This window comes from Palaemon carinicauda, chromosome 1 (genome assembly GCF_036898095.1).
Source record: "Palaemon carinicauda isolate YSFRI2023 chromosome 1, ASM3689809v2, whole genome shotgun sequence".
NCBI lineage: Eukaryota > Metazoa > Arthropoda > Malacostraca > Decapoda > Palaemonidae > Palaemon > Palaemon carinicauda.
In genome coordinates, this window is record NC_090725.1 from 16,209,853 (window position 1) to 16,224,307 (window position 14,455).

Below are 14,455 nucleotides of genomic sequence, written 5' to 3' on the forward strand. Positions count from 1 at the left end.
ATTAGGCTTATAGCAGTCTGCTTTTGCAATTATGGTTCTGGCTTAGCGCGTAATAGTAATAATAATAAGTTGCACCATACAATATTTCAATTTTATCTCTCCAAGGAGTCAGCAACCACAGATAATTCAAGAGATGGGAATGATGCAAATGCAACACGATTGGTTTTTTGGCCAAAATAAATAGGATATACTTATTCAGTATGCAAAGTAATAGGCCGAGAACACTACCTTTAGGAACATTAGATATTACATTCCTATAGTCATTATGGCGTCTATCAACAAAAACATTCTTTAGTGATGCTAAGAACAGCCTCACCTACTATCCTCTGCTTAAGTTTGAAAACAAAGACTTCATAATTAAAATTGTCACTGGCAGCATTAAAATTAAGGCTAATAATACGAATTTCCTGACCACAATTAAGGGATTTCTGCATAGCATTAGAAATTGTATAAGGGCATCACATACTCCAAGGCCTTTGCGAAAGTCAATTTTTAAACAAGAGAACAGATTCAGAAAATCTTTTTATGATTTTCCGAAAGACGTTCAAAAACTCTAAATAACTTGGTAGTTATGGAAATTGGGCAATAGTCAGTGGGGCTAGAGCTACCACGAGCACATTTACCTTTTACCTAATTTAGTGATATTACCAATTTTTAAAAAATTGCAAAAAGACCCTCTTCTTGTTAACTTTCTAAAAAAAACTGACATCATAAGAGTTAAGAAATCAGACCATTTTGCTTTACATCATAAGCATTAAGGTCCAGTGAAAGTACTTTAATCTCAAGGGACTGAAAAGCTTAACTAGTTACTTTAATTTCAGGAGAACAGGAATGAGATAGATTTGAGTTTATCTTTATTCTGGTTACTGTCAAACACATAAACCAAAAGAGTTGCCTTTTATTTTGGACAGTGAGTGACCTGAGCCTACTAGTTTAAGTAATTGAAGAACTGTTGATTCTAAACCAAATTGTGTAACCCATCATTTATATTTCACATTTGTACAAGTTTTCTTTGCGATTAAACTGTATTCATTTTCAGTTGAAGCATACACTCTGAACCATCTATTCTGAAGAAGTGTTTTAATACTTCATTCTAACTTGTTTCGAGTATTGTTCTCCTTTGTGGTCTTGAGCTGATGACTCATCTTAATTTGTTGGTCAAAATCTTAGAGTCTATTAAATTTCTTATTCTTGATATTGATATTAATTTCTGGCAACGTCGTTCAGTTAGCTATTTATGCATGTTGCATAAGATTTTAATTTCATTCAAATTTTCCCAGTTCAATCCTTCTCCACCATCCCCAGCTGTTCCACGTATTACAAAATCCATGAGGAGGATCAACAACATCGGTGACAACACATCTCCTTGGAGTACTCCACTGTTCACTGGAAATTCATTTGATAAAATTTACATACTTAAGAGAAACGCCATGATTACGCAAGATTCCACAAAATTGGCTCAAGTACACAATCAAAAACTTTTTATAGTCCACAAATGTCATCAAAAGTAAATTTCCTTATTATAAACATTGCTATATAACATGTCTTACAATGAAAATTTGGTCAATACAACTTTTACCATTTCTAGATCCTGCTTGTTCATCTCTCAGATTTACATTTATCTTTTTCTCAAGTCTTTTTAGAATTAGCAAACTATATTTTCATGACAACTGACGTAAGTGTGACGCCTCTGTAATTATTGCAATCAGTCAGAACTGTTATTTTTTTTTTTTTTTTTATGCGGATACTCCTAGCTTCTATTCATCAGGTTTTGCCTATTCATGCCACATTTTACAAAATAATCCTGTAAGTATTCTGGGATTCACTTCATTTTCGGCCACTATCATCTCAATAGTTATTCCATCATATCCAAGGGCTTTCCATCTCTTGAGATTTTTTAATGATAGCTTTGATCTCAAATACACTGAATTCGTTCATGGACACATTATAGTCTTCCTCAGTTTCATGTATATCGATCAAATTATTCCCTTCATATCTCATATTCATGACCTCACTAAAGTGTTCCATCCAACGTTGCCTTTATTCATCTTTTGTTGTTATAACAGATCCATCTCTCTTTTTGATGAGCATATGCTTCTTTACCCCAGTCAATATTTCATTAATAATTAGATGAGCAATTGTTACACCACAGGCACTCCCTGAATTCATGCCCCCACGCTACGAGAAGGATTAACTAGAAGTTTCTAGAGTGAACTATAATGATATATAAGGGCCTAGCAATGCATAGGAATGAGAGATCCAGCCTGACCCTCAGAAAGAGCCAACGTCCGACAGTCCTCTCACCAGCATCTATTCAGCCACTACGTATTTCCTCTCAAACGTGAAGTTATTTTTCTCCAACGTATACCGTATATAGTGCTGTTCAAACATTGGTGATATTATTGTGTATTTAATTTAAAAGTGAAGTTTGTTAATGTAATTACATTTTATTAGATAATTTTTTTTTTTTTTTTTTTTGTGACTGGCCCTGTGAGATTCGGTTAAAAAGTGAAGTATGTTTATTTTTGCTTAACTATTCGGTAACCTTGTGTAAGCCCCAAACGTAAGAGTAACAGTTACGTATGTGTAAGTGTAATCATTGTTTATTTACTAGTGTTAAAGTGTTATATTTTTTTTCATTAATCGTCAAAATCAAACATAAACATGAAATTAATTTCTAGTGAATCAAGTGATTGTATAATTTTTTAAATGTTAGTTTGTCTTAGTATAAGGTCTAGTTCAGATTTAAATTTCGAGTGATTTATTTTTGGTATTACTTTTTGAATTATTATTTCTATAGAATATATTAATTTTTGTAAAGTCTGTATTATTTCAATCACCAATAATCATTTCAGTGCTTTGCTTGTATCCCTTGACGAAGAACCGAAGTGAGAGGTTGGTTTTAAAATAGTTCTCATTAAAAGTAAAGTAATCACCCAGTTTTGTTTTGAGTGTAAGGTAAAGAGACCTTTAGTTACGCAGCGTTCATATATATTATCGTCTGGGAATTGCGTATTATTCTCAGAAATGGGAGGTATGCTCTTGTGTATCAGATTATGTAATATAGACCAGGTGAGTTTGAGAGCTCGGGAATTTACGTAATTTGCAAGTCGAAATAATATATATATATATATATATATATATATATATATATATACTGTATATATATATATATATATATATATATATATATATATATATATATATATATATACAGTATATATATATATATATATTTATATATATATATATATATATATATATATATATATATATATATATATATATATATATATATGTACACAACACACACACAACACACACACATATATATATATATATATATATATATATATGTCAAATTTAGAAATCAATATATATATATATATATATATATATATATATATATATATATATATATATGAATATATATATTGACTTCTAAATTTGACGTATTTCAAAAGCACAGAGCTATTTCATAAAGTCCTTCTCAAAAGCCCTTGAGCTTCAAGGCAACAGTAAGATGAAATGAAAATGCAAGAAACCCATTTCAAACGGTAAAGTTAATAATGCATATTTCAATTGTTGTTACTTGGAACAAGCTTTTTTAAGAGAGAGAGAGAGAGAGAGAGAGAGAGAGAGAGAGAGAGAGAGAGAGAGAGAGAGAGAGAGAGGTCAAGTACGCCATGTTAGACGTAAGACATTAGAGAGAGAGAAAGAAAGGTCGTAGATGTACGTCATGCTAGACGTAAGTAATAAGAGAGAAAGAGACAGATTGTAGAAGTACGTCATGCTAAGAGGAAGTAATGCGCGTGAGAGAGAGAGAGAGAGAGAGAGAGAGAGAGAGAGAGAGAGAGAGAGAGAGAGAGAGAGAGAGAGAGAGAGAGAGAGTAACTACAAGGTTTCATGGAAGTGGTGTCATTTCCAACATACGAAGGTAAGTGACTCTAGTCTAGACCCAAGTCATGCCAGGGAAGGAGAATAGCCTGGTACTTCCTGCGGAGGCACCTTTTGGAGAGGCAGATAATAACATCTTTGTCTTGAAGTTCTCCTCCTGATGGAGTGAGGGAGGGGCCCGTCAGAGCCTCGGCGGGCTAATGTCACTCAAGGCTGACGTCACACCACAGTTTATATCTTCCACGCGCTTCTACCTCCATGGCATTCATCAAGAGCATTCGCCCGATCTCTAAGAAAATTTTCCAGGTTAAAAGTTGCTAGCTTATGACTGGCTGCGATTCTACATTCAGCCAATGGGGAAACTTGTTCCGCGAACTAAGAGTGGATGGAGTTCTTTATGCTGGGCAATCTCTTACTTGAGGGCGATATGTTCTCTGTATTTTGCATACCCGACGCAGGATACCCAGGATACAAAGTGTGGTTTTATCATACACAATGCGGAATATGTTAAATGTATACATTGTCTTTCTGAGCTCTCAGGCCAATGCCATGACCTTGAACGGTGTGAAGACCGAAGATTTTTTTTTCTATAACGTCACTGCTCTACAGAATTATACGCATAGGATATATAATAAACTCAAGCTTTTCGAAGCTCCATAGTGTATTATCTTTGGATGTTCAACGATCTCTATTGGGTTAAGACGAGTTTTTTTTTTTAATAGAATTCAATATGCAATATAATAGAAAAAAATAGTTTATATTCATAACAACGGTCTTAATTACCCATGATAATTACATTTTCTATGTTTTTGCATATAATTTAGTCGCATTCAACACAATATTTACAAATTAATTTACGCATCTACAACATATTCAAAATACACCAAGGTTAAATTTCAGCGAATGATAGTTCACGTTTATGTTAATTTTTTTTTTTTTTACAGATATTTAACCTAAATATATACATAAAAAATTAAAGATATTTCTTAATATTTTCCACCGTACTCCAAATATCTGCATGTATGCATAAAGTGAGGTTTCTAATTGAGAATGAGGAATGACCAGAAAAGGTTGCTCTCCAAAAGAGGTTCTATTATTGTCGATTTGAATGTCCTCTACGCTGGAGCGTTTCACATTGTTTTGTGTCCGAAGAAACTGCGACGATATGTTATCTTATCAGGGAGTGTAGGCTAATTTCAATGACGAAGGGTACTCACAGATCGATTGCTAGGTTTTATCTGAAAGTAATTTTTCTTCAAGTGTTCATAAATTGGGTCATATCAAACAAATTACGCTAAGAAATTTCTAAGTGCTAGTGTTATTTCTGTTATACCCAATTGGACAATATCTCCCATGCCAATCCAAAGTGTATCTACTTTTTTCGATATCAAAGATTAATTGTGTAATATTCCAATTAAAAAAATTCGTAAACACAATTTCATATCAACAAAGCAAAATCCTAAGAAATATTTCACAAAATCAAAAGCATTCTTAAATAATATTCCACCAAAATAAATAAATAAATAAATAATCACTAATTAAAATTTCAATAATTAATTATGGTTAGTCTGCCCAACTGACAAAAGTTTAATATATGAACTATCTTTGTATTTCAAATGAAATCATTCAGATCCCGGTCATGCCCCCAATTCTGTATCGAAATGTAGAATCGGTAAAATCTACATCAATGTTTTATTCCCTGATTAATTGATTTAGCATGAAAAGTAGAAAAACAGTAACTGCAAAAGAAAATTATATTCAGCGAATATAACAATAACACTATTGAGGAGTAAATGAAAGTGTTTACAATATTTTACAAGATTCACAAAATACTCACAGTTCACCTATTAAAACATAATTTACAGAAATTTGTTATGTTGTACAGGCCTTAGAATTTTTAAGTCTCAATGATGAGAAACTCAGATGAAAATAGGAAACAATGACTTCCCCAAGAAATTAGCAGCAGAATTTCTAAATGCAATTTCAAAAGAAAAAGATGATAATCAGGAACACAGATTCTGATGATATTCGATCTCCCAAGAAGTTCTTGTCTTCCTCTAAATTTCAGCAGTGTTGTAAAAATACCGTGTTTGTTACAGGTATCACAAATTAAGTCTTAAAAAAACCAGCCTTAACCTAATGATGGCTGAAACTAGTCTTTCCCAATTCGTTAGTCATTCTCTTTTATACCAGGGACCTTTTCTCTCGAAAGTTCATTATGGACTCTACAATGTCCGGGGTTAAACTATATCATGCAATACACACGTCTGGTGACATAGAATAAGTTACAAGAAACATACAAAAGCACTTGTTCGAGAATACAACAGCATTACTGAGTTACAAATCACTACAGTGATTTAATCTTAACATTGACATTGACTACGTGAAAATAAACCTTTAGGATAGGTCTTATAACATAAATCAGTTAGATTTGATTTATATATAATAATATGGTCCGCTTCTAGGACATTGTCGTGCCAAAGTCATTGTCACTGTCCCTTGTCTTTGCCATTCTAAGAATGATATCCTGCATACTATTTGAATTCCAAGAAATCATATATATATATATATATATATATATATATATATATATATATATATATATATATATATATATATATATATATTTATATTTATATATATATATATATATATATATATATATATATTTATATTTATATATATATATATATATAAATATATATATATATATATATATATATATATATATATATATATATTTATATATATATATATATGTGTGTGTGTGCGTGTGTGTGTGTGTGTGTGTGTAACATATAACATATCTAACATATTTAACATATATGCGTCACAAACATATTCTTCTTGCATTTTGATAACGTTCAATCATTCTTCAATAACGCACTAAACCAGAACCTCATATCTGTTATAGTTTCAACATGCCGAAGCGCGCAAAAACCTTTCTGGGAGAGCGCCATTTTTTCACCTGGGCAAAAACATTGTACCTCATAGTGTTAGTGGACCTTCTAACAGCACGAGATGGTTAAGGAAAGCATTCCTAAGTACCTGTTCACCTCAAATTCCTCATCTTCAAGTACTGTTTCACCTCAAAGAAAACATTACTAATAATATTTCCTCTAAAAAAAGAAAAAAAAAAATCACATTCATATGCATTACTCTACCTAAAACGACGCTTTCCCATATACTATTTCTCCTCAAAGAAAGCATTCCTAAGTAATAGGTTTCTTTAATGAAAGCATTCCTGTGTAATTTTTCTACTTGAAAGGAAGCAGTCCTAAGTACTATTTCACCCCAAAGAAATCCTCTATCAATATTTCACCTCAGAAAAGCCATTTCTGAGTACCATACACCTATGAGAAAGCACTCTTTCGTACTTAACATATCAATGTACTAAATTTCATCAAAGAAAGCATTCTTATGAAATGTTTCACCCCCAAAGCCAGCATTCCTTAATACTTTTTCACCCCTAAAAACATTCCTAAGTACTATTTCACCATAGAAAACATTCTTAAGTACTATTTCAAACATAAAACCATTTCTAAGTAATTTTTCACATCAAGAAAGAATTTGTTAGTACTATTTAACCTGAAAAAAAAAAAACGAACTGATCAAAGAAAATATTTTAAGGTACTAATTTACACAGAAGATCCATCCTAGAGTACAATATTACCTTAAAGAAAACGTCGCTTGTAACTACTCCTCTATGCAGGAATTCATAAAAATAATTTCTAAGTAATACTTCCCCTCAAGCAAAGTATTCCAAGTTATTGCTTCTCGTAAAATAGCATTCCTAGTTACAATCTCACCTAACATAAAGCATTCCTCAGTACTATTTTTCGCTAAGAAAAATCCTTAAGTAATATATCCCCTCAAAAACGACAATCTGTAAGTATTTGACCTGAAAGAAAAGGTTCTTTAGTACTTTTTCACACTTAAAGAAAGCATACCTATGTACTTTTCAACTACAAGGAACGCATTCATAGGGAATATTTCACCTAAAAAAAAAAAAAAAACCATTTCAGTATACTATTTCACCTTGAAGAAAGCATTCCTCAATAATATTTCGCGTCAAAGAAAGTGTTCATTAGTACTATTTGATTTCAAAGAAAGGCATTCCTAAGTAATACCTATGAATGCTTAATTAGAAATCCTCTTTTTGATTACGGTGTTTTCGTGGAAATCATGTTGAAATATAATAAGGTTATTCCAAATAAGGTTATTCCATGGTCTCTATTTTTGTTTTAACGTGTTTTCGTGGAAATCATGTTGATATATAATAAGGTTATTCCAAATAAGGTTATTCCAAATAAGGTTATTCCATGGTCTCTATTTTTGTTTTAACGTGTTTTCGTGGAAATCATGTTGATATATAATAAGGTTATTCCATGGTCTCTATTTTTGTTTTAACGTGTTTTCGTGGAAATCATGTTGATATATAATAAGGTTATTCCATGGTCTCTATTTTTGTTCACAATAAGGTGTTACCATATATCAACGAAAAATGTGCTCTCAAGTAAAACAAAATCTCTGTGCAAAGGGTTCCAAAGCGCTATAGTTATACATTCATACTCATTCACAACTGGAGTCATTTCGGCCTCTGTATCTTAATCTTACGAAGTTACTCGCTTGTATTTTATAGATGATTCCTAGAAATCCTTAATAGCGTTCCCAAGAAGTGTATAATTATCCCATGTTTCAATTGCTATATGATTTACATGAAAATATCACAATGGCGATACGAAAGTTCGTATTTATAGAAAAGAAAATGGCTTGAAGCTTTAATCATTATATATTTTAATCGCCAAATAGCAACGTCTATATTTCGTTGAGGTTTCAGAATATGGAACCTTGAACTCGTCAGGTAGTTAGCTGTAAACTTTACAACACTAACAGTCATAAAATTGTTTCGTATGTTAAAGGTTAATTCTTACATTACTAGTATGCAATACATGTCTTAGTATAATGAGCAGGAAATATTTGATATATGTCCGAGTTCTTACTGAAACCTATTTAAAAGAAAATAATAAAGTATTAGTAAACATCCTTACACATCAACAATTGAATTTTCTAAACAGATCATTTTTCATATATAAGGCATGATATTGACATTGCATTCTCATAAAATGTTATAATTAATATTTCATTAATTAAAACTGTAGTATTCTTAGTATTGCCCGCTAGAACTCCTGCCCACGTCATTACCTTCTGAATAATAATTATTGCATAAACAAGAAGAGTAAATATTGAGAATTTATTGTATTTTACTCACCCTTCGATATACTTCTAATTCCAGGTATTATCTGGTTATGCAGAGGATAGCCATCATTAGCCATTTAATCTGGGAGGTTGGAGGGAGGGTAGAATGCAAAACGACAGACGCACCCCATATGTATGGTGTTTCTCATTACTTTCAATGGCTGTTGTGCCCACATACTACCTCTATGCAACTATGCAGGCCGTAGCATCTTGTAATACATAAGTTCTATCGAAATATAGCATGTAATAAATGTACTCAGAGTATCCACAAAGCTTCAAGAATGGTTTTATCTGAGTTATCTTCGCCAATTTGAAAAATCACCAAAATTTTCGGATGTAAGTTTTCCGTTTTATCGAGGTTGGTCGAACCTCTACCGGAAAGTAAGGACTCGGCGCACTTAGTCTGGTTAAGCGGTTGTTACCTCAGGTTACGATGTATCCCTGAGAATTCATTAGAACTAAGTCTAAAGAATTCTTTAAGACCTTGTTCAGAACAGTCAACGGAGATAGTATAACTAGGGTGACCATTTATTTGAACAGCCAAAGGGGGACAGAAGTATATAGCTCATGTGCATTTGCACTCATATTGAGTCATCATGGCATAAATGCTTAAGTTTAATATATAGATATTCTCAAAAACAGGCTCTGATAAAAAGTCTTCTATTTACTGTGTTTCTATTCAGACATTACTACTGACATTTTAAATAAAAATTGTTATTTATTCTATTAGGTAAAATTGTAAAGACTGTCACACAAAGAGAGGAAAAAAATACTTAATTCTTTAGTACATTATTAGATTTATTCTATCTTAACTAAGTATATTCAATAACAAACTATGATAATTAGAACGGCTATCAATTACAGTGTTTTTATTCAAAAAGTATTGCTTACAAATATTCTTCAATTCTTAAGGAAATTTGTACACATTACATAAAAAGAGGAAACAAAATCTTATATCATTCCTTGGTGTATTTTTTACTTGATTTGAGTTTCTTTAGGAGTGATGGGTGAGTTTCAAGATATTCATTAAATTCACTGAAATTCAAGTCGAAGTTGCATTTCACTATTAGTGCAGACTTCAAAGTAGATACTTGTAACTGGTGTCCAGAAGTTGTTCATCAGGAAGAACACTCTCTGTAGGAGTATTGGAACCAGGTAGACTAAGACAAAATTCAATAACTTTTGTTATTTTTCTGAAAGGAATGATTTATTATCAAAGTAGCAGAAAATATCTACCCATTTTCTATCCACCTCGACATCACTTACTTTCCACTGTTACATCTTTTCATCGGTCAAGAAATTTTTCACACATGCAATTTCGTCAAAAAGTTAATTATCATCTATTTCTAAATCAGGTCTTATCTCTTGAATAAAGTTCACTGCTTCCTGAACCTGAGATCAACATATTGAATTACTCCGAAGAAGGACCCAATCAAAATTTTTCAGTTCATCAAATGGCTTATTCCACTGATGTTTCATATAAGGATTTTACTGTAGTTTTAAAATTTTCAACATTATTCCCGCTCCTCTACAAATCTCGGAGCATCTTAGTGATTACAATTGGGATGAACAGTTCTCTTCTTCGTTCTGTTAGTTTCCTTTTCAAGTCTTTCAAGATGCAAGAAACTTCCACCATAGAAACTTTTTGGGACTCTATTTTCAATGTGTATTCATGGAAAATTGTACTCTGACCGTGCATAAAATAAAGCCAAATCTCTGAAAATGGATCGTCAAAAAGCTGCAACTTAGTTCCCTTCTTCTTTCGTTTGTATAACGAAAACGGAGCTTAAGCTATGCTGCTACACTGTATAAGGCTGCAAAGTGAACCTTAGAAATTTGGTAAAAAAATAAAAAAGTCATCAATTCATATAACTAAATACCTATGTAGTGGCAATTGGGGGACAAATGTGGGACATATGGCTTGAAGGGGGACATTCAGGCGTCCCCCTTAGAGAGTGATTTTTAGGGGAACAAGAAGTCAAAATGGGAGATTGTCCCCCTTAAAGGGGGACGTATGGTCACCCTAAGTATAACAGCAATAAGTATTGTATATTACCATGCCATAGAAAATGGCATTTAATCCCGTTTTCTATGCCCCAGTAGTAGATTTGCATTTTCTCAACATGGATTTAATTTCATTTATCTTGGGTACAAGCTTGATATAAGAAAACTACCACGAAAATTTTCGCATTGACTACATCTTTTCAAAGTACGGTACGCAATAAATGTGTCAGCGGTAAAATAATATTCATCAAATGAAATTAAGGTTACCTTGCATTTAACGTAATGTAACTAATTAAATCATAATATTATACACAGTAGGTCCCTCAATTCAGTCTTTTTGGTTGCAACTCAAGCTGTTTTCTGTTGGTTAGGCATGAAGTGAGTAAATGATAATCATACAAAAGTATTTCCATATCAGCAAGTACTGGGTGCATGGATCAGGGCAAGCAGATTCATAATAATGATAATGTTCATATTAAGACAATGGTTATAATAAGGGTGATGGTCTCAATGTGTTTCTTTATTATTTAACACCGTCATGGGTCATATGAACAATAAATTGAAATAGTGGGAAGAGTTTTTATTTGGAGAAAATACGCTTCACCCAATTGTATAAAAAAAAGTATTGCCAGAAAATCTAAAAAAAACAAAAAAAAAAAAAAACAAAGAATACTCTAAACAAGCGTAAGTGAAGCATAAAGCTCATAATCAATAAAAGAAAAAGAAAATTTTATTTTTTTAGTAACGGAAAGTGTTTCTTTTCCCATTTCGCATTTGAAGACTATTCTAGCCTGAAATTAAACTGGCGAATTTACTGACATTACTTTGTTATTTCTTCGATGTGTGCAGCGTTGCTGTCATTCTTTTGGAGAGTGTTTCTCCATTGAGCGCATTACTGTCATGGCAAAACAGCTCTTTTTCACTTCTCTAATACTCTTTACTATAGTCCATTTCTTTTAGCGATGCATATTTGCACCGACTCGCAGCGGTGCCCTTTTAGCTCGGAAAAGTTTTCTGGTCGCTGATTGGTTAGAATTATCTTGTCCAACCAATCAGCGATCCGGAAACTTTTCTGAGCTAAAAGGGCACCGCTGCGAGTCGGTGCAAATATGCATCGCTAAAAGAAATGGACTATAAGTGTGAAATTTTGGATTCAGAAAGAAATTTTGTCATATTATCACAATTTCAATGCGTTAGATTTAATTCTTGTTTCTTGACATTGCCATTGAGTAGCATTCGCTTCCAAAAAGACATTTACCTGTAACAAATAAGACAACAACTAAAATAAAGTCAATATTCCATACTTCTTCAGTATATAAGTATCAAGAATTTTTCTATACCCAGCAATATGTATATTATACTGTATGTTTCGGTTAAAGGAGCAAAATATAATAAAATGTGAAAATCTTTGTTTAAGCCAGGCTCATTTTTGATACTTGAAATGCCCTTCTTTCAAACCTCCAAAATAAAGAGGTCATTGAGGGTTTCTCATCGACAATTAGAGTCTTTATAACTATAAAGTAGAACATCTGTGTTTGACAGTTATCGCAAATTCACTTGCATGAATCTCACAAAACTAATGGACAGTATAATCCTTTCAAAGTTCTTCCTTAATTGTCAAGACTCGTGTTCCAAGAAATGTTAAATGGACACTGCAAACTGTAAATTCGAAATTGAATCACGATGGCCATTACTCTCCCGATGTTTTTTTTTTTTTTTTTTTTTTTTTTTTTTTTTTTTTTTTTTTTTTTTTTTGTACAAGGTCAGTGTAGCCTACTCTTAACGTTTACTAACATCAAAATGTCTATTCTTGATTTTTTTTCATACCAGCTGCGCCAAAGTTATGGGTCTCTGTCAACCTAAGTTTGGGTTATTCTTAAATGGTTGAAAAGTGGCAGATGAAATATGAAAAAAATAGCCTCTGAATTAAAGATGGGCTAATTCCTCATAACGTTTTTGGAATAGAAAGAATTACTCGCGAAATGACTATTCTATGGCACACACGATATTAGATCTCTCTCTCTCTCTCTCTCTCTCTCTCTCTCTCTCTCTCTCTCTGTCCAGGAAATCCAAAGCGATGGTGTGAAAGTTTCAAGAATACTAGGGCGAGAGTCGACCAATGAGATAGTGGGGTAGTGACTTTTTCATTGGGTGTCTGTCTTTTGGGTAATTATACATTTACTAAGTCACATCGACGTTCGCTTGACTTTGTCTTACATATTATTATTATTATTATTATTATTATTATTATTATTATTATTATTATTATTATTACTCCGAATGTTCTAGATGTTTTATTCCAGCTGTGACCAAGTTGTGGAATGATCTTCCTAATCGGGTGGTTGAATCAGTAGAACTTCAAAGTTCAAAGTTGCAACAAATGTTTTTATGTTGAACAGGCTGACATAAGTCTTCTTATAGTTTATATATGACATATCTGTTTTGACGTTGTTACTGTTTTTATATTTCTAGAATGATTTATTGTTAATTTGTTCTCATCAATTATTCATTTCCATATTTCCTTTCCTCACAGGGCTATTTTTCCCTATTGGAGCCCCTGGGCTCATAGCATCTTGCTTTTCCAACTAGGGTTGTAGCTTGGCTAATACTACTACTACTACTACTACTACTACTACTACTACTACTACTACTAATAATAATATTATTATTATTATTATTATTATTATTATTATTATTATTATTATTATTATCATTATTGCAAGTTGGGTTTCAATCCTTATTGGAAAAGTAGAATGCTACAAGCTCAATGCGGAAAGCAATCTAGTAACGAAAAGAAAAGTCGAGGAATAACGGATAGATGATTAAACGAGACACGTAAAGCCGCTAAAAAAGTATATATTTGCTCAACGTCTGAGCTTCTGAAGTTCTACCGATTAACTGTTTGATTAGGAAACCATTCACCATTCAGTCACAGCCAGAACAAAACTTCTAGATCACTGTGTAGTATTAAGCACTGCAAGGGAAAAAAAAGACTTGGAATTAGTTGCACACTTAGCAGTACGTAAAAGATTGTAACCTATAGTTTTGGATAATCTGAATGGAAAAAAAAGTCAGAATTTTGACAAATCTAATACAACAGGTTCAATGCGTTAATTGAGCTACACTACCAAATTCAAGAAGTCTCCAGAATTCGGATATTTGAGAGTGCCTCCTTTTTCAAAAAGAGACTGAATCTTTGAATTATTAGACAATTGAGAAGTCCGGCAAAAATTGCATTTTTAAAAGGTCCTGATGACTGGGAGGCCATGATAAAAGTCCAAAGTGATGGAACCAC